This window comes from Vitis riparia, chromosome 12 (genome assembly GCF_004353265.1).
Source record: "Vitis riparia cultivar Riparia Gloire de Montpellier isolate 1030 chromosome 12, EGFV_Vit.rip_1.0, whole genome shotgun sequence".
Lineage (NCBI taxonomy): Eukaryota > Viridiplantae > Streptophyta > Magnoliopsida > Vitales > Vitaceae > Vitis > Vitis riparia.
Genome location: NC_048442.1, coordinates 20,342,831 through 20,362,173, shown reverse-complemented (window position 1 = coordinate 20,362,173; position 19,343 = coordinate 20,342,831). Strand labels below are relative to the sequence as shown.

The following is a 19,343-nucleotide window of genomic DNA, read 5'->3' as shown; positions in this document are numbered from 1 at the left end:
GGTGTAGTCGAAACTTTTGATGATATGACAACTCTCATCACATTCAATAGGAACTCTTGGTTAGCCTTGACATGCATAAATCTTTGCACAATAAAAAGGCTACCAATGTAGGTGACTTGTTTGATTGAATGTAAAAATATATCATTCTAGAATATTTATTTAATTAACTCATAGGTACTGTGGACCTTACAATAAAAAAAAAATTATAAGATTTATAAAAGAATATTAAAATATATTTTTACTCAACAAAGAAAATAGAAATGAACGGAAATTTTTCTTCAAATGGAAACAGATTTTTCAGCAAGAAAATAAATAAAAATGGAGATTTGAAAAGTGAAGATGTGGAAAGTTGTAGAACGCAAACTCATCACCATCACAAGTCATAACACCAAGATATTTTTGGCCATTTCTATTTTCTTTAGTTTTGCTCAATGTTTTCAGAACCGGACCGGTCATCGAACCGGAAAAATTACCGGTTCACGGTTCACTGGTCGGACCGGCGGTCAAACCGGTTGAACCGGTGATGTAATAAATATATAATTTATATATTATATAAAATTAAAAATAATTATAAAAATTAAAAATATATAAAATTAAAAATATATAAAATTATAAATTTTAATAATGTTTGGTTTTTATATTTGGTATATTAAATTAAGTGATAAAGTTTAATATTTTAAATTTTATTAAATAGAAATATATAACATTTAAGAATGAAGATATATTTAAGATGAAAAAATTTATAATATTTAATTTTATCTTTTTTTTTTTATATTTTATTGTTTTAAAATTATTCTATTAATTAGTTTATATTATTTTTCATAATTATTATTACAAAAATAAACAGGAATTTAAATATTTACATTTCTTTACAGATTTTATATGATAAAAATTTGAAATAAAAACATTAATCTTAAGTCTTATTATATATATATATATTTTAACAAAATTGCAATGCTCCATGGTTCATGCGTCCAGCCCATAAGCGTCCAGCCTGCATGCGTCCAGCCCTCAAAGAGGGCATGTTGGTACTATTCCCAGTCCCACATCGGAAGCACATGAAGTTCATGTGCTTCAAGTGGTCTATAAATAGATACCTTGCATCAGTCTTTGTAGCTAAGTAAGTCAGCAAATGGGGCTTGAAGGCAGGGCCCAAGAGGAAGTTTTATAAGTTATATTGTTTTGGATTGGGCCTGGTGGCTTGAACCAAATGTGGGTTTATAATTGGTTAAGTTTTAGAAGTATTGGGCCTGGAATGGGTCCAATCGTTAATGGGCCTCTTAATAGTAAAAAATATTTGTAGGATGGAGAAAAAAAAAGCCTTGGCCGGTTTGTAAAAAACCGGACGATTTGACCGGTTTGGCGGTTCAACCGGCGGTTTGACCGGTCCAATACCGGTTTGACCATAGAACGGTTCATTGGGCTGGACCGAACCGGAAGGGTCACCGGTCGACGGTTCGACCGGTTGGACAGGCCGGTCCGGTCCGGTTTTTAAAACATTGGTTTTGCTTAAATCAAGATAGGCAACGTCCCTCAAACCCCAAGAAGTTCCTCGACCACCGTCAACAATGGTGGTCCTCAGCTACTTCTCAGTGAACTGCGCAACCACACCCATCTCTCAGGACTCTTCAACCCCAACTCCACCAAACCCTAGAGAGACCAAAGTCATCCTCCCCAAAAAAAGCCTCAAAAATGGTCCACAGGCGTTGCTCCAGGCGATTACGGTGGACCGCCGACCACTTCCAAGCTTCGGAAGTATTGGGGTGGCGAAGAAGACCCTTTGACCTCTGATGATTTTATATGGAACAAGGACTTCATGGGTCGGATGAAAAAATTGATTCAGGACCCTGATTCGTCTTCGCTTCAACCACCTCCGGATAAGGTTGTTTAATTCCTGATAAGGTTCTTTTGTATGTGCATAACTTTTTTTTCGTTTTTTGGGATGAATTTATTTATTTATCTACCCAGTATTTTGTCTTTATCTTTTGCCTTTTCTTTTCCCAATTCTGTTGTTTAATGGTTTAAATTTGATGGTGAAGTCAAGATGATTTTCTTTTTATGCTGATTTAAATCTATTGGGTTTCTGTTTGTACTGAAATTATGCTATATAATGGTTGATGTGATTATGAAATCAAACGCTTTGTGGGTTTTTCCCAGTAATGTAAAGAAAATGGCTTTCTGTTTTTTTTTTTTAATTCTCTGGCCTTATTGTTCCATTTTGATATAAAATCAAAATTTTTGACTTTTATTAATGTTTATATTTTACTTGTCTAATTTCATTATGAAATCATATGGTTGTCTATTGTAATTAAATATTTGTCATCTGATTGTGAAATCAAATGGTTTTGGTGTAACCAGGAAGAGTCTTCAGGCTTCCTAAGCATTAGTAGAGTCATGAGCCTTGACAGGTTTGTTCTCAATGTGCGTACATATTTATTTAGAATTTTATTTTATTTTATTCTTAGTTTGTTTATATTCTCTTTTAGTCCCTAAAAAGTTATCTAAATTGTGATGTGTAGTTTGGAAGTTGATTTGAGCAAAGAGCTTTCAGCTCCTTCAAGAACTGTTTTAGAACAGCAAGTTGAGGCACCACCTCGAGTAAGAGAATGGTTTCAAGTTCTCTGTCTGGTTCTTTTTCTTGGGTCAGTTTCCAAGCACATTTCTTTTAATAATATGATTTTCAGAGGGATGGCAACACATCACGCAGATGGAAATTGGTACCAACACGGCGTGAACAAGAGAAGTGGGATAGAGCGACTAAAGCTGCTACTGGAGGCAGTGTAAGTCAGTTGCATTTTATTCTAATTCCTTTTCAGAACAATTTCTTTGGTTGAGAACATAGTGTAGTGTGGTTTATTTTCTCATTCTCTGGTTTGACCAGAGATTCTTCAACATTTTGTTTATTCTAATTACTATCTTTTGGGAAGATGCTTCTCTGTTTTGAGTTCTGATGTAGCTCTAAACTATAGGATGTGATGTTTCGGGAAATCAGGAAGCCTAGAGGGGACCCAAAAGTGTTGGCTGCTGAGTCAAGGGAGCAGTATTTTAAGGTATTCTGTTTCAGCATCTAGATCCATGACATTATCTCACTATTTGTTAATATCGATACCCTTCTTATGTTTCTGAAACTGACTGATTAGATCTTGATTTTCTTGTTTCCTTTGGAATTGCCTTGGCAGTTGAAAAAGAAGTTGCAAATCTTCACATTAGGTCTAGGTGGAGTTGGTTTGGTCTCAGCTTATGTTTCTTATTCTCCTGAAATCGCTGCTAGGTAAGAATGTTATGGCACGTTTTGATTTCTAATTAAATTTGTGTTTTCTTCTCAGTAGTAGAATCTCCTGACTACCTCTCTCATTGTATTTCATTAAGTCCATTGATAATTTATTTCTCTATGGGGATCAAGAGGACTGCAGTGCAAGTTATTTAAGACTCAGCATAACCTTTCAGCACATGTTTCCTTGATCGCTTTCTTCGCCTATTTTCTCTCTCAATAATTCTTTATCTGATAATTCTGCATAATTTCAGAATGTTTTATGCGCACTAATATAAGCAAACCTCAAAAATTCTTATTCCCTAACTTTATTGCTACACATCAATCTAAAAGACTAAAACTTCTGTATTTAATTGAGAAATGAGAACCTCTGGTTATGAATTCAAAATTTGAAAGTTTGGTTATATTTACCACTTTATTCATTGTGTGGCTGTACGCTATAAGTTCTCATTTCTCCCCATATTCACACATGAATTTTCGTAACTACCCCTACTGTAATTATGTTCATGCTTCATTTTTGGCTTGTGATCTACAACAACAATGCAATAAATCAATAATTTGCACTTACTGTACATCCATCTGCATGCTTGAACACATTTCCTTGTTAGTTGTAAACTAGTTCTATGTTCTTGTTCCTCTGTTTGTTTGTGCCTCATGATGTACAACAGAAGTGCATTACACTTTTGTCTTGTTTTTTGCCATTAGAATAAGTCAAGACTACCTTTTTTGGATGTCTAAGATATAGGCCTACAAATTGTTGATATCTATTTGAAACAGATACCTTTAAAGCAAGTTTTAAGCAAAGTAGAGCTCTTTTGAAATTGAAAATTCTTACAGGGCATTTGATTATGATGTATGGAAGTTTTGCCAAAAAAATTATTTATTTTTTCTTTTCTAAGTTTATTGCTTCTCCGTGACTTTGATGCTCATCCATCTTTTACTGTATTCAGCTTTGGTGCTGGATTCATTGGTTCTTTGGTGTACATACGTATGCTTGGAAGCAGTGTGGATTCCATGGCAGATGGAGGCCAAGGGCCTTATGAAGTATATATTCTTCCTTTGCTCTCAGATGTTTATGGTCTTTAATGTTTTATATTACATTAGTTATCCCTGGTGTCATACATCATCATTACTTTATCACCAATTCCATTTTGATTTTCTTTTATTTTTCTAGAACACATGTTGTAGCGCAGCTTTTGTCTTTCCAGCTGCTATAAACCAAAAAAATTAGTTGGCATGAATTATTGCATATGGTTTTGGTGTACCACCTAGCTGAAGCAGCCTGGTGTTAATTTCAGCCTAAAGAACTACCTGTTGGACTGTTTGTGTAAATCATAGCCCAGATAAGTCACAACCTAACGAGACTGAATAATGGCTAAACCATAATTTTTTGAGTTTATGTTCTCCTCATTTAGCTTAATGTTTTTTTTTTCTTTCCTTTTTCCTTTCTTTTTTTTTTTTTGTATCTTTTGTCTTGCTTTGTTTGTCTTTTTAAAGAAAAACTATTGTAATTACTCAACCCAACTTAAACAGCCCCATCTGAAAGTGAAAAGAGATCACTGCTAGCATTGACCCAACAAAAAGCAACAATCTTGCCCCTCTTGATGCTTTTGTTCTCCTCCTACTTGTTCACCTTGTTTAACACCTTGGTATCGTGACCATAGGTACGAACTCGATTGTTCCTTTGACACAGATAGCATATGCAGAGTCACAGATACTTATTTCCAAAACTATAGAGAACAACATGACTGAGGGTATTTGCATGGTAGAATATGTTTATTTACTATGTGTGTGGGGGCACACCTGCTTGTCAGAAAAGTGAAAACAGTTCTATAAACAAATAGACGAAGTAAAAAAATTATGACTATAATATAAACAAGATATATCCAGCAATAGATATTGGAGAAGGTGAAAATTTTATTATAGGGATGTTGTTGAGATGGTAAATGACATTCATTCTCTCTTTCACACATGTTAGAAAGAAAAACTTGGACTGGTATTGATAAATGTCCTTGTTAACCATTGATTGGGAAGGGATCCTTCACTGACAGTTGAAAACTGCTCAATCTTCTTCTAAATCCAGTGCTGCATCAATTCAGGTACAGAGTCATGCGACATACAAAACAGGAAAAGGAAGAATTGAGGCACATTTTTGGTATTAAATAGTTCAGGGAAAAACACAATGTTATAGTACAACAGCTTTCTTCCTTGATTAATCTCTAGTGGATTTCATTATGTTCTATTTACAAGTAAAATTGGTAATTAGGACCAACAATCCTGTGCATATACTATCAGAATTACTTAATTGCAGCCTGGGTGTTTTATTGGGCAATAGTTTGCTCTTTGATGGAAAAGTTTCATTCGCTCTTAGTGAATTAGACAAAACCAGGTTTATGCTTTTATGGTTTTATCCTTTTACTATTTTGGTTAGGAGCATAAATTTCCAGTTATTTAGCTTACTGAAAGTTCACTTGCAGTCTCTTGGATATGTGTCCTTATGTTGATATCGTTAGTATCTAGAAGTGTCAATATATGTTAACAAAAATTTTGTCCTAAATTTCAATGTTTTCCAAGTAATTTCCTTAGATCAATACCCATGCCCATATATCTGTTTCTCAAAACCTCAACATGTTGATTGACATAACATATTTCTCTTCACTTCTTGCAGGGGGGCAATTGCACAGCCAAGGCTGTTGGTTCCTGTTGCATTGGTCATGATATATAATCGGTGGAATGAGTAAGTGCATTAACTATGCATTGTTGGTATTTTGCTCCTTCTGTTTTCGTGTCTGGCTTTTTTATAAAATTCAATCTATATTTGCAAATGATCTCTTTATTATACATGTCCTCAGCATTTACCCTCTCTTTTCCATGTTGATCTCCTAGTCTTATATATTGTTTTGAACTTAGTTTTTCCTCTTTCATTTGTCTATTTTGGTTCTTGTTTTACTTTTCTCCATTTTCATTCTAATGCTTTTGCTTTTGCTCACTATAGTTGCAATATGCATGTTGGATCAAGTCACATGTAGCTTGTTTAATAAACCGTTGGAAAGAACTAAGCCAGAGTGTGCAAGTCATTGGTTCACATGTCTGGGTAGGGATATAACAGGACTTTGGTTATTTAAATGCATTTGATATTGAGAGTGGACATTTTGACTGAGGAAAAAGAACCATAAAACAACAAACAAACAAACAAAAACTTCTCTCAAAAGGAATGAAAGAAAGAAAGAAAGAATTTGACTTCTAATGGAAATGAATCTGTTTAATTGCATTCTACAAATCATTTGATGTGAGAGAAGTTTGTCACATAACATATGAAATGAATCCATTCCTTATCATGCATCAGACCATCTTCAATATTTCAAAATGATCTCTGTTTTCCCATCTTTTGTGATTATCAGTTTATAATTATTATTTCTTGCTTTGGATGCTTTTATATATTTGGTAAACAGAATAGAATGATTTTGTTTCCGTTGGATATCAAAATACCTTCTGAACAAATTGATAAAAATCCAATTACCCATCCAAAATTTAAAATTAAGAAGACAGATTCACATGCTGCCCATTTTTAAAGTTGATTCACTGTTAATAATGAATTACTTGTGGGCTAAAGTTCTGTATTTGGATGCAGGATTGTTGTTCCAGAATCGGATTCATGCACTTAGAATTGATACCAATGCTTGTGGGATTTTTTACATATAAGGTCGCCACTTTTGTCCAAGCTATAGAGGAAGCACTGACTATAGTTGGAAAAGATACCCAAGTTAGATGAATCCTCTTGCTGCATGTATAAGCTGGATTTTTCTACAGTGCTTCTGACAGCTTGTAGAGGTATGTGGCTTCCATGTTTGTTCCATGGTTTTTGACTTAAAAAGATGCAACCTGAGCTAAACCTGCCAAATTACAAAGTTTAGAGCCATCGTTTGCTAATTTGAGTATGTATAATCTTAAACTATTTATCTGGCTTTTTGAATGTCTTGTAATTTCTGGAATTTTCATTTTATTTCAAATGAATTGATAAAACTATATAAAAGGCCTCTTTGGGCTGACTATCAACTTGTAGTTCTAACAATAAAGTAAGAAGCAACTACCTTTTATATGCAATTGATATTTATGTTTGGAAACTATACTTATTAACATCATGCTCAAGGAAGAGCAGGGATAATCTCACACTTGGGAGTTCTATACAAATCAAGCAGGGTAGTCTTACACTTGAGAGTTCCATACAAATTTGAAATTTTCAAAGGTTCTTAATGTTAAAACTTACGATCCATGTAGTACCCTTCAAGCACTACTACCTTTTTCTTCTGTTTTTTTTTTTTTTTTTAAATTTGCAGGTTGTTGCATAATTGGTGGGATTGTGCTGCTAGTTAGTGAAGGATATCAAGGGATGTGTGGGTCGAAGAAAAATGGAAACCAACTGTTATTATTGTTGTCAGTCTGGCAATTCTTGTATGACTGGAAGGTTGTTAAGGACCTTAAGGATTGAAATTGTTGGTTAATGCCTGAAAAAGGTGTTGTAATTCCCATCATGTATCATTTATGAATAATGTGTGATCAATACAATTTTGAACATTGATCGAAATCATGTCAAGCATTTGGAGATGTTTCTTTTTAACTTGTGATCGTCTTAATTATGAAAAATGGCCAATCTCTTTGATTAGCAAACATTTCTATCATCTCTATGGAGATTAGGCAATTTTCTGGGTAAAGTAGTCATGGGGTTTCAACTTAAGCCTCTCATCTTGAACAGGTTCTTCCTCCCCCTGATGAGTAGTATTCTTCTTAAACAGTTAGCCAGCTGCTATTCTAAGAAGGCCAATTGGAACAAACCAAAAATCTGATTTGTATAAAGCAACTTTTCATAGGGCATATATATTAGATACTTGTTCAGAGTTGTGATAAACAGAGGATTTGATTTTGGTACGGTATTTAGATAACTGAAGGGACATGGTGAAATACTTGTAAAATAGAAACTATGGCTCAGCCAGTGTTCTGCAAGCCAGCAGCAATACCCTTCATGGTTAAAATAAGGGTGTCTTCCATGCCAGGAGCATATTCACTGGTGGGATTAAGCTTCACAAGCTCAGCAGCAGGCTTGCTTGATTCCATTATCTCTTTCGACAGGTGTGGCCTCTCCATTACATGGTAGTTGGGGTCTCGGATCCGCTTCAGTGTGTATGCTTGGCACACATTAAGGGTCGTTATGTATGCATCACGAAGCCGGAGTCTCTGTTTCAAGTATGGGTCGCCTTCCAGAAGATCTCTATGCCCAGCAATCTACAGAAAACAGATTAAGATCATCACTCAAAAGGCCAGCCATGGAAACCCCAATGAACTACTGTTTTTCCCCTACACAGTACCTGGAGGAGGAGGCGCTTAGTTTCTTCATAGTTGGTCCTCAGGCGCTCTCCAAATAACCATAGCTCTTCTGAAACTAGGAGCCTGTCATACAAAGCAGCTATACCTGGGTCTCCCTTGGCAAAAACCATTTCGATTAAGTCGATTGTGACCCTGAAGAAAGGCCATTCATTGTACATCTGCTGAAGCATGGGGAGATTTCTTGGGTCCCTCCAATGACATGCTTAAAGGCTCCCCCAAACCCAAGCCACACTGGGAGATGAAACCTCGTCTGAGTCCATGCGAAGATCCAGGGGATTGCGCGGAGTGACTCGATGCCCCCACTTGCTTTCGTTTTGATGGACGACTTCCAATGTTCATCCGGCCATACTCCAACTCTGGAGTTGCCTGCATTTAAAGGAATAGAGATAATACCATCACCATTATTGCCTTCACAGTGAGAAATGCAGGGCTCAGGAAATTTGTAAATGCAAGCAAATTATGATGATTTATAATTGATTGAAAAATGCCGCTAGAGAGTCGAGAACCAGTTAGCTCAAGAGGAGAAACAAATTTGTTTCATCTTGTAAATTAAGAGAATAAAACAAGATCATTCAAGAATTAAAGATACTAGAGCCATTAGTGAACTATCGATCTAGAATGCAGAAGATCAACTCATATATGCTATTGATCAACAACATTCTGAGACCTCCAGAAGTTGGTAGAAATATAATCAAACTTACCAGGCGGAAATATTCAACAAAGCGGGGTTCCTGGAAGACAATGGAACGATATTCCTTGGTGGCAATGACAGCCATCTCATCCATGAGTGCACGCCATTCTGGCTTAGGGGAGACAGGAGGGTGCATTCCATGCTCAAGTGTAGCAGCTGTGAAACGCTGGAGTGTTCTAAAGCACAAGTGCTCCTCCCCAAATGACTGTTCAATAACTTCACCTTGAACTGTTACACGAAGTGATCCATGAATTGTGTCAGGTGGTTGAGACAATATAGCAAGATGGGTGGGACCTCCTCCTCTTCCAACGGTCCCTCCTCGACCATGGAACATTGTAAGCTTCACTCCATATTGCTTTGCTACCTTTACAAGCGCTTCTTGGGCCTTATATAACTGCCATGCTGCAGAAAATCGGCCAGCATCTTTTCCAGAATCAGAGTACCCGATCATGACTTCTTGCTTTCCATCAATTCGGTTCCGGTACCAATCTATAGAGAAGAGACGAGCTACAGCAGCAGGAGCAGCCTCAAGATCAGCAAGCTTTTCAAACAATGGGACAACCCTAAGTGGCTTTTTCACATGGCATTCACGCTGTAGGAGCTCAACAGCGAGCACATCAGATGGGGCGGTTGCCATTGAGATTATATAGGCACCAAAATTGTCTGAGGGGAGTTCTGAAATGACATGGAATGTGTCCAACACATCAGCAATTTCTTCAGTTTTGGGAAGATCAGGTCCAAAAAGAGGGCGCTTGCCCCTGAGTTCAGCTAAGAGCCATTCTTGTCTGCGTTCCTCAGACCATTCTCGATAGGATCCGATTTCCAGGTGCTTTGTGATAGCATCCATAACATCAGTATGCCTGTCTGATTCTTGCCGGATATCAAGTCTTACAAGTGAAAGTCCAAAGGTAGAAACTTGCCGCAAAAAATCAAGAAGGCTTCCATCAGCAATAGGCCGGTCACCACAAGCACAGAGTGATCTATAGCAGAGTTCAAGAGGCTCTAGGAACTACAGAAAATAAAAATTAAAAATTAAAAAAAAAAAAACAAAAATCAGTACTAAAATATACACTATCTATGCAAATTGCAAAATCTGATAATGAAAACATCTAATGATATTTCTCAAAATGCCTAGACGAGCCTAGGCTACAGACTGATATTAGCCTAGGAGCCATTCTAACCATTAAATTCGTCTCCCTGAGCACAAGTCAAGCAAAATGTACCACATTGTGGATGGAGAACTGCTTATATATATGAAGCAATTATGTGCAGTGCAATAAAAGAATATCATTCTAATGAAAATCTCTCTTACCAACAAGTACGAGCTAAACAAGAAGGAACAATTGAAAGCTTTTCTTTAAAATCAATGGATTAGAACAACAAATTATCATTATATCCTAATTTTTGAATGGAAGAAAAAAAAGGTGAAATTTTTGTTAATGAAGCCTTGATTTACTCAAATTGGGCTGTAATGTGTCTTACAGCAGCAGCATGTGTGTTCAAATGAGCTTAGTGTAGCAAGGGGAACTGGATTAATCTGAGATTTTATGTGAGTTGAGTGCAACCTTGGCATTCAATAAACAATAGTAAGCTCAAAAAATTCATCAGAAAATAACAAATACATGATAATAGCATGTCATTTTTAGGGGGAAAAAGGTTTGTTTTCATACTGAAAGAAATGGGTTACGTACAACTCGATTAGATTTTATGATGTTTTGATGGACAGACCTGCTCAACATTGGTGAAAGCTGCCTCTTCTGGAATTTCTGAGATTCCATTTGATAATAACTGGCGAGAACGTTCACGTGTACTATATAGTTTGTCCCTCACATCACCAAGAATAACACGATAGGGCTCACTTGGAGGAACCTGTTTCCAGAATTCTGCATAGATCAGAACACAAGCATTAATGAGATTGATTAGAAACATTCACCCAAACAATCAACTCCATGGTATTCAGCAAGAAACTTCTGAAGAAAATAATTTCTTCACCTTGCACATAAATATGAAAAGAGACAGAAAAATCACTTGACTACTTAGTATGAGTTTGGTTTTTGCTTAGGTATTTAATTTTGACGAAAGTTTTAGAACTTCAACACTTCTAGACCCAAAATAAGGAAGAAGGAATGAAAACACAACTTGAGTATTCACTAAAATTTCAAACAATTTCAAAAATAAAATTTGAAAACGAGAATGCATACCGATGTAATGTTTCGCATCTCTCCTTGAGGACCTGTGAAGTTCATCTGCGCGAGCACGCAGTTCCTCATTGCAGCGCCACATTGACAACTGCCAAGAAAATGCAAAAATAAATAAATAAAACAATTGGGGCAGCAGAAGAGGATACCATGAAAATGCTCAGAAGACAAAGATGAAAACACATCAGAGAGTGGATAAAACATTACACACCTCAAACATAAGGTCCTCTATCTGAGAATAATACAAGTTAGCAGCCATCATTCTGGCCAATAAGCATACATCCCTTGTAACTTCAGGCGTTACCCTGGGGTTTCCTGCCATCCACATCAAAGCAACATTAAGCCAGCAATACATCATAATCTTAGAAGTGATTTTAAATAAGAAATTCCATTTACTTAAAATTTCCATTGGTTTTCATAATGCAAAAAATGAAACAATGTATAGACAACATTGAATCTTTCTCAGCTATGAAAGAAATGCAGGAGGGAGTATGCTCATCAATGGGTTGTCTGAAAAGGATTATACCATCACGATCCCCACCCATCCAAGAAGAAAACTGAATAAGGGGGCATTATAAGGAACACGTTCATCTATGCCTATGTTCTTCAAAGCTGTATCAACACGACGTAAGAACTTTGGAACGCCTTTCCAGATTGTCTCGTGGAAATAGCTCATTCCTGCCCTCATCTCATCTTGTGGAGTTGGAGCAGTTCTCCGAATTTCATCCGTACGAAAGGCGGCTTGAATCTACACAGGGAGAAGGAGAAATGGTAGGTCTGAGGAAAGCAAAAAAAAAAAAAAATTCCTTATTCTAATTCAAGGATCCAGTACCCATCTCAAAGCAGTTTAAGAACATAAATTCCATTTAAAGATTTTAAGTAAGAAAACCAGTCACAATAAAGTGTATCAAGATCTTGAAGGACCTTCTCATTTTCTGGGCATTGGGAATGCGCAACACTGAAAAAATAAAATAAAATCCAAATAGACATATGTTCTAACATCTAAATCACAGAAGTAGCAGTGTAAGTTTCCATGTTAAAGTTACCCTGCAAGGTCCTAAAATGAAAGTAAAAAAAAAAAAAAATTATCCTGCAAATGCAATAAATCAGTGTCGCTGACATACATATAAAATCAGGAAAAAAAGATGCTACTATATTGATGTCAGATCCTGAAATGTCAAAAGATGCTAAAACACAAGTCTTTTTTACATAATTTCAGTGGGCAGCATTAAGGAAGTAATATAGATGATGCTTTAAGCAGAGCACTTCCACAAGGTTCAAGCTAGCAGTTTTCTCAGCAAAAGCAAACCAATTTTTACTGATCTTACAAGGCAGATTTACTATATTAATAAAGAAATTTACATTACAGATGGGCCATTCTTTTATTTTTAAATTCTGGAACCAATAATAAATTATCCCAAGTCCCCAAGGAGACAAGAATCAGTTCTGGACATATGCTCAATAAGAAAGCTCTAAGCATTAATGTGCAAGTCAGACTGATATATACAAAGTTATATGGAACTAAGTTTAACTTGTTCAATATAGTAGGAAATGAATTAGAAAGAAAGCAAAGCCTTGTACTGCCTTGATAATGTTTGCATGCTAGAACACATGAAACCACTAATTTATTCAACAAATTTGGAAGAAAACACTACAAGAATTGTATAAATTACAACATTCTTAAACAAGTAATACGAAAAAGTTACAGGCAAGAATCCACAGTTTTCTCATGATGGTGATCTTTGATAGTGTTGCTATCCTATAATACATCTCTCAGTAATTTCTAGAGTTGTTCTCATCCAACAAAAGAAACATGTAAAAAATAGACTGAAACACAGGCAGGGGAACATGTCAACACAGAGAAATCCATACCTCTCTTTGTAAAGCCTCATCAAGCTCTTGCTTATCATCAGGAGTGATGTCCTTAGCATATAACTGGGCCAAGCAATTCCTTATCCTGAAAAGGGAAGGAAAAACAAAGCATCAACAAGAGCCTATGTGAAGCAAATAACCATTTTCCCTCTCTTACGTTTACAAGAATAAAAATATTATGGTAACGGGAGAACAAACCTTGCATGCTTTTGAAGCAAAGATCTCCGGACAGATTGAGTAGGATGTGCTGTAAGGACCAAATCTACAGTCTGGTTCTTCAAAGCATCAAAAACTTCTTCTGGGGACTTCTTCAACTGTACCACAAGTCGCTTAATGGTCTCTTCAATGTCTGATTCAGTTGTTGCCGAGCTTTCATCATGAAAATCACCTTTCTTTAACTTGATTCTCCGTCGGAAAGCAATCTGAACTTCCTCAGCCAAGTTGGCCAAGGTAAGCATATTGGAAAATGACTTAGCAACTACAATGGAATCCCCAGCATCCAAACTTGTTATCACACGGCCTAGCTCTTCCAACTTCTGAGGATCATGCTTTCCTTCATACTCAGCTGAAAGCTCATAACACTCTTGAACCTAATGCATGTTGGATAATAACAAACAAATAAGTCACTCTTCTCACTGTCAGAAACCTCTTGCAGAAAATGCCTCACTTTCTGTAGCTCTTCATTGATTCAATTCATGAATCAAAACAATAATAGTAACTTATGTATGAAACTTGACATAGTGAAATTCAATTGCTTTTCTTCACTCAACCATGAAACACATCCAATCCAAAGACCATTTAGAGAACTGAGAAATAAAAAATAAAAAATAAAATTGAAATTTCAGGTTTCATATCTTACATGATTTCTGCTTCCAAAAATTGGGAACCTGTTCTGAACCAAACCAAATAGTTGAAAACTAGAGTTCCCTGCTTTCTCACCTAACAATTGCACTTCAGATTATCTAGATGCTTACACTGGATATAGTGTCCGTAGCAGTTTTGGCAATTACTCTTCAATCAGGTTATTTTATTTCACCCAAGAAAAGAACTTAAATCAAAGTTGGAAATTAGAATCTGGGATTCAAAATCTACAGGAAAACAACAAAAATTGGAAGAAACTACAGCTAAAAACTACATGGTAATGCAGGATTGTCATGAACTAGTCAAGGACCAATTCAAATGAACACATATGAGCTCACAAAACAGCTAAAAACCAAAGAAATTTCACAAAAAGGAAAATTGAAATAGGTTTCCTATAAATTTTCAAGATACCCACTAAATTTTAATACATGACTCAATCAATCACCCAAATTGAAAACAAACCCTTATAAGAAAACAGAAAGAGATATGAACCCAGTACCGTTTCTTTGAGATCTTCCCCATGTATTTCCTGAAGAATGTCAAGAAACCTATCCAACAAGAGAGCATCATACTCCACCAACTTGTCATCCTCAGACACCTTGGCAGGCGCCAACAGCCTCAACTGAGCATCAATAGAGGCCATCTTCTCCAAGTTCCGAGCCGCCATTTCTCCTCTGATCTTGGTTCACCCTTGTTTCAACTTATCTACCAAAGACACCCATCATCAAGCACGAGAAGTTCACCAATTCGCAACCATAAAGATAAAAGCTCGAATAATTTAAACCCAATTACTCACTCAAAGCCAAGTAAATAAACACAATTCTAGAAAGAGACAAAAAAAAAGCGGGTGGTGAAGTGAATCTCGTGATACCCATGTAGAAAAGATAGCATAGATTTGCAGAGAATGGGAACCTTATGATCTTCACACGAGAAAGAGAGAGGGAAGCAATGCTGTGATCCAGAGAAAGCTTTTCTCTAGCTTTAGCTTCAAAGAGAGTGTGTTTTTTTCTGTGATTTGCTCTCTTCCATACAACTTTTTTTCTTACATAGAGTCGAGACCCCCGTTTTTATTTCAGTTTATTTTTCTCCTCATGCTCTCAGTCAACATTTAACACTCCTGACTCCTGAGTCCCCGATGAGTGGAAAAGGAATATGCCATGCAGGGTTGGATCTCCCTTTCTTTTCTATCTTAATTATCTTTTTGTTCTTTCCAAAAAAGAAAAGAAAAATGCCTATATATAGATATTTTGTGGTGAAGGAATATTTATAATTTCTAATATCTTTTACCATCTTTTTAATTAAAATTAAATATCCATTCTTAGAGTTTCGATGACATTAGTCATCTCGTTTACTAGTTTTGATGGTAGTGTCTAAATAGTCATATTTGTGTAATACAAAAATTCAAATATGTCAAATATGACTTACTTATCAGATAATATATTATGTAACTCATTTAACCTAAATAGAATTACACTTAATGTAATTTAAATATTTTAATTACTTTCAAGTTTTATTTATAAATAACGAATATCACGATACAATTTAACTAAAAATTACATAAAAAGCAAAATCTTGTAAAGAAAAGTAAAATCTCAAAAAGAAAAGAAAAGGGAAATAAATGATACTTTTAATGAAGAATCGTAAAAATTGTGAGACATGATTTGACTTCAACAATTTGTGTGATTATTCGGATGCTTATTATTTTAATTATATTTTAGTTTTTAATTACTGAGGGGAAAACTATTTGCTATTTGCATTATCATACGGCAAAAATAATAATAATGAATAAAAGGAAGAAAAGGACAGAGAGAGAAATTTTGGACCATGAAATTATTTAGGCGGTGTCTAGTAGCAGATATGGCATCATTTTATGGTCCACATGAAAAGGNATAGACGGTAGGTTACATGATAAATTTGGAACATAAAGAATTGAAGTTAGGATAATATTTTCAGAGATTTTAATTGAGCCTTTTCCTACAACAATTGACAAAGACCCATCAACTATCTTAACCCTTAGATTATTGAAACAATGAGTGTATGAAGAGAACAATTGAAAAGTACTTGTCATATGGTCCAAAGCACCTGAATTTATGATCCAATGTGCTTTTGAATTTTTTGTGTCACTAAAGGTTGTTGAGAAATTACCTGTTTGAGTAAGATTACAAGATCCGACATTGGTGTTGGGTTGTTATGATTGATTCAAAATTAAGTCTATATAGCAAGTCCATTTGTTCCTTGTTAAGTGATATTTGAGTGGTTGCAAATTTTTCCATTTTAAAGGTTGTTTCTACATCTACTGCAACTTGAAAGCCCCTTCTATCACTTTGTCTAGGCCTTTAATTGGCAAGTTTTCTATGCAATAGACAACATTTGTCTTTGGTGTGGCTAAGTTTGTTACAATGATCACAATTTACTATTTTCCTAGTTCTCTACTCCCTGCTATATCCATTCTCACCATCTTTTGAAGTCAGGGCAGAATCTTCCACCAGGGTATTGTTCAAATCCTTCTCTTCTCCCAACATCATCTTTCTCCGATTCTTTTCCCTTCTGACTTCAGCAAACACTTCATCAAGAGGAGGCATTGGTTCATTTCCAAGAATCCTTTTTTACACCTCATCTAGGTCTTCATTGAGACCTGCTAAAAAATCAAACATTTTTTCCTTCATTATTGACCTTTTCTGCTTTTCAGTACACTCAAGGTCGCAATCGACCTCTATAAATAAATTTAACTCTTGTTATAAAGCTTGAAGATCAGTGTTGTGAAACCACATATGCAATCGTCTTTATATTATTTTATTATATACTTGCATATAATTATCTCTTGTATTCATATAATTTAAATTTGAAAAAAGAGATTATCACCTTATTCACATCTCCTTATAGGGTAATTACTTAAGGGTGGATTAGCCTAATTTTTCTAACAAGTGTAATGTTAAGTTACACAATGATTATCTCATTTGGTCTTCTTCAATTTGCACCTAATTTCAAAAACCTGGACTAAGTTTTTGGGGTCTGCATAAGTCCTCTTTACTACATCCCATGCTTCCTTTGTTGTAGATAGAAATAGGTACATCTGACCAATCTTGAGCTCCATTGAATCAATCAACCATGAAATAACAATGGAATCTTCTAAGTCCCAATTTTGAAAGGTTGGATCATCTTCAAGCGGCTTCTTTGTAGCTACTATCAAGTGCATGCCCTAATTTTCTTCTTTCTTTAATCACCAATTTCACGGCATGGGACCATTGCAACCAATTTTTTCCATTCAATTTTCATCCAAGAAATTGTAAAGGGGTATTGTCTCCATCATATATCAAGGAAGCAAACGTAGTTTGAACCATTTGTTGTATAGGACGTCATTGAAGACTCATTTCCATGACGCCCTCCAACCATGGCAGTTTTTGCCATGAGATTGAATCAGACCCAAATGTGTTGCGGCACTAATACCATGAAATCATAAAGGAAAAATGCAACTTTTTGTTCTATTTTATTGAGAATGCAAACCTTAAATATATAGGCAATCTATTTAGGAAGATAATTAGGAAAAATAAAATATTCCTAAGAACTAGGAACCTAAGACACAAAAAGATAAAAATTAAGGGTTGCACATCTTTATTTGAAAATTTAAAAACAAATAAATAATTAGCTAGAGTACGTTTATCCAAAGTTATCTCCAACTACCAACAATTAGAAATAAATATTTTCAAAAAGGCAGAAAAATAAACTAGAAACACACTATGGATTAGAACACATAAAATTATGAACCTAAATATAAAATAGTCAAACTTGTATATTTTCCAACTAGTATTAGTTATGGTCAACAAGCAATCTAGAGTAACTTTCGGTAATAAATTGATTAATATATTTAATATTTTAAAACATCAAGAATATGGGTTTTCCACTATCTATCCCTTAACAAAACCATTTTTCCAAACTTGATAGTAAAACTATTATAAATTTGTCAGGCCAAAAAAGCTTAGTGATACACACACACACATATATCACTTTAGTTCACGCACCTATCGTCAAATGAGATTCCCTTGGACACCTTTAGTTCACCCACCTATCTATTCCCATTGCCCACCATCATATTTGAAAAATTCACCTCCTTTAGAAAGATAATACTAAATTTGGTTTGTACATTTCATTCACCTATTAAAAGATAAAACATTACTTCCATATTGAACAAAGAATTATGCATATGTTAATCTAAGTGCAATTATCACTTATTCACCACTTTTACGAAGACAATGACCTTTGACGTAAATGGGTTATAAGTTACATGTACATGCCTTATACAAACAATGCATTGTACATGAAAACAAGAAAACAAGATTGGGGATTAAGAGTATTTAAGGCTCCACCTCACAATTTCTTACATAGGCATTTATTTATTTTAACATTAAGGATATCTTTGAGATTATTTGCTCATAAGCTATCAATATATCCTTCAAATTAAGTTTCAACAAACTATTAGGCCTTGGGCTCAAATATGGGTCTTTTAGGGATGTTGGGACAATTATCAACTTCATTTATCCCTAAAGCACAATTGTCCCTAGAACGTTTGCTAAGGATTTATTACTTGCATCATTCTAGCCATTCATCAAGCTTTTTCTACTAACTTTGCATTCAATTTCTTCATGTCTTCAATTCTCCTCATTTGATATAAGGTAGACGCATCTAAAATAGTTGTGTGATCTCCCTTAGGGCTATTTGGACATGCACCATACAATTTTCCCTAGTTTGAAGGGGATTTTGAAATTCTAACAATTACTCTTTGCTTGTGTTTACATAATTTCAAATAAATTCCAAAATAGCCCCAAGGGAGAATCCCCTTATTAATTGTTATGTAATGTGATCAAGGTAGACTTATAAGCTAGGATTACTTGTATATTTTTCAAAATTATTTTGTCTTACAATTTTTAGAAATTTCTCATCCAATTTAATCATTAAATTTCCTTGAAATTTTAAAAATTGGATGAAAGGATTAATGAAATTTGACATTTCAAATCTATGATTAGTACAACTTAAATAGTTTTCAAAAATCATATAAAGATCAAAACTAGTT

At 35.1% G+C, this 19,343-nt stretch overlaps 2 pseudogenes; one reads left to right on the top strand and one right to left on the bottom strand.

Annotated features, from left to right (window-relative positions):
* Positions 1-353: 353 nt before the first annotated feature.
* On the top strand, positions 354-6,920 carry LOC117927256 (annotated as a pseudogene).
* A 1,173-nt stretch (positions 6,921-8,093) lies between these two features.
* Positions 8,094-15,387, bottom strand: LOC117927254 (annotated as a pseudogene).
* Positions 15,388-19,343: the final 3,956 nt, after the last annotated feature.